We start from the raw sequence: 2,813 nt of genomic DNA on the forward strand, positions 1-2,813 counted from the left end.
GTTCAATGGAAGGTTTACTATTTGGCTCTAGGAAAATCCTATGCATACAAACTGTTGGACTAATTCCCTTTATATCATCAATTGCATAACCCAAAACTCTTCTATATTCTCTCAAAACTCTCAACAATTTGTCAATCTCAATATTAGTCAATGATGCATTAATTATAACAGGATATGTTTCATTTGGTCCAAGAAAAGCATACCTGAGGTTGGAAGGAAGAGGTTTAAGATCTACCTTTGGGGCATCCTCTACCTTTAATGATGGTGGTTTGATCTCCAAATTTTGCACTCCTTCAAGTTGAAAAATTGTGGCTTCAGGATGTGGTGGAGAGCTCTCCAAGTGTTGTGCAAAAATAGCCATGTTGTGATTATCATCATTAATGCTCCCACCATGGACTAAGCAATTTTCAAGTGGGTCTTGTGGGTAGCTTTTTCTGAAATGCTCTTGAACAATCTCATCAATAATGTCTATCCGCAAACAAGACTCCACTTCTTCATGTTTCCTTTTCATGGCTGGATTGATGTTGAATATCATTTGATCATCTCCCACTCTAAGTGTCAATTGCTCACCCTTTACATCAATTAATGCACCAGCTGTTGCCAAAAAGGGTCTTCCCAATAAGATAGGAACTTTTGTGTCTTCTTCCATATCTAAAATGACAAAGTCCACCGGAATGTAAAATTTCCCAACCTTGATAGGCACATTTTCAAGAATGCCTTCCGGATACTTAATTGAACGGTCAGCTAATGAAAGATACATGTTTGTGGGCTTCAATTCTCCCATATTCAACTTCTCATATATTGAAAGAGGCATTAGGCTGACGCTAGCTCCAAGGTCACATAAAGCATTTGCCACACAATTATCACCAATATGACAAGGGATGGAAAACACACCCGGATCTTTGAGTTTGGGAGGTAACTTTTTCTGAATTATAGCACTGCATTGCTCTCCCAAGTTAATGGTGTCATAATCTTCTAGCCTTCTCTTGTTGGAAAGAATTTCCTTCAAAAACTTGGCATAACTTGGCATTTGGGATAGTGCCTCAGTGAATGGCACATTGATATACAATTTTTTTAGCACTTCAAGGAATTTGCCAAATTGTTTGTCTAGCTTGTGCTTGATGAATCTTTGAGGGTAGGGAAGGGTGGGTTTGTAAGGTTCAGGTGGGATGTATGGTTTCTCTCCTTCATCTTGCTCACTTTTGCTTTCTTCTTCTTTTTCATTTTTCTTACTCTCAACTGAATTTTCTTCTTTTGTGCTCTCTTTTTCTTCTCTCTTGTTTTCACTCTCTTGACCAACTTTTTTACCACTTCTCAAGGTCACCAACTTACATTGTTCATGAGGGTTTTGTGGTTGGCTAGGTAGTTTCCCATAGGAATTGCTTCCTGATGAGCTTGCTTGTTGCGCCAATTGAGTCTCCAACATGCGGTTGTGGACTTGTAATTGATCCATGGTTTGTCTCATGTGTTGCATTTCTTCCTCCAATTTGCTATTCATCTTGCTTTGTTCAGCAAAAAATTTCTCCATCATGTTCTCCAAGGATGGCTTCGGTTCATGGGATGGAAGGGATTGTTGTGCTCTTGCTTGATATCCAGGTGGTGGCTGCCTTGTGGGCTGAAATTGAGGCTGAAATTGAGGCCTATTTTGCTGCATAAACTGCTGGTTATGAGCATAATTTGAGCTTTGGCCTTGTTGAGCAAAAGTTGCTTGTGGTCTCCATGTTGAGTTGTTCATATTAGAATAAGAATTTCCCATAGGTTTTTGTTGATAACCTCCTGCATAAGCAGCTTGCTCTTGCAAATAATCATCACCATAAGAAGAATAATCAACTCCACAACTTTGAGTTCCATTTGTGAAGGCAACTTGTTGCATAGTTGTAGGAGTTGAGGTTGTTGCCTTTGTGCAAAAATCACTAAGAAGCTGAGTTAACTGATCAAATTTTGCATTCATGTAGTTAACTGAGTCAAGTTCATAGATCCCAGCTTTCTTTGGCTCAAGTGCTCTAGGATTTCCCCATAAATGGGTATTATGAGCAATCTTCTCTAATAGATCATAGCATTCTTCACTTGTCATTCTCATGAAATCTCCTCCTGCTTGTGAATCAATTGTGTTTCTTATGGCTGGAGTAACTCTGGTGTAGAAATTCTGAACAATCATCCATTTGGGTATTTCATGATGAGGACATTGCCTTTCAAGCTCCTTAAATCTCATCCAGGATTCATACAAAGTTTCATCATCTCTTGGTTTAAAAGCTACCATCAAATTCCTCAAATGAGTAGTTTTCCCAGGTGGGAAAAATTGAGATAGAAAAGCTTGAGATAGCTGCTCCCAAGTAGCTATAATAGCTTGTGGAAGTGAATCATACCACTCCAATGCTGAATCCCGAAGAGAGAATGGAAATAAGGTGAGCCGAATAACTTCATCAGAAACTCCAGGTTGTCTTTGTGTACCACATATCATCAAAAATTTCTTCAAATGAGAATGAGGATTTTCAAGTGGGCTACCTCCAAATTGTGAATTCTGAACCATTTGAATAAGACCAGTTTTTAATTCAAATTGATTAGCTCCAATAATAGGTCTGTTATCTCTCACATCAGTACATCTAGGAAAAGCATAGTCTAACATGGATCTTCTTTGAGGATCATTTTGATTAATAACCACATTTTGCCCGTTTTGCTCGTTTCCTCCATTATCTCCACCAATAGCTCTATTTTGATTCTCCATATTTTCGATTGTCTCCTCTTGCTCAAATATTTGTTGTTCTTCTTTTTCTGCTTCTTTTCTTTTTTTGTATTCCTTTTTGTTGGCTCGA

The 2,813-nt window shown here is 38.4% G+C and overlaps 1 non-coding gene across 1 annotated transcript; it reads left to right on the forward strand.

The window, feature by feature from the left end:
• Positions 1 to 2,168: 2,168 nt before the first annotated feature.
• Positions 2,169 to 2,275, forward strand: LOC131180427 (small nucleolar RNA R71). The gene has a single exon (XR_009149201.1). It is a non-coding gene; the product is annotated as a small nucleolar RNA R71 (small nucleolar RNA).
• The last annotated feature ends 538 nt before the right edge of the window (positions 2,276 to 2,813 follow it).

Source organism: Hevea brasiliensis, chromosome 5 (assembly GCF_030052815.1).
Source record: "Hevea brasiliensis isolate MT/VB/25A 57/8 chromosome 5, ASM3005281v1, whole genome shotgun sequence".
NCBI lineage: Eukaryota > Viridiplantae > Streptophyta > Magnoliopsida > Malpighiales > Euphorbiaceae > Hevea > Hevea brasiliensis.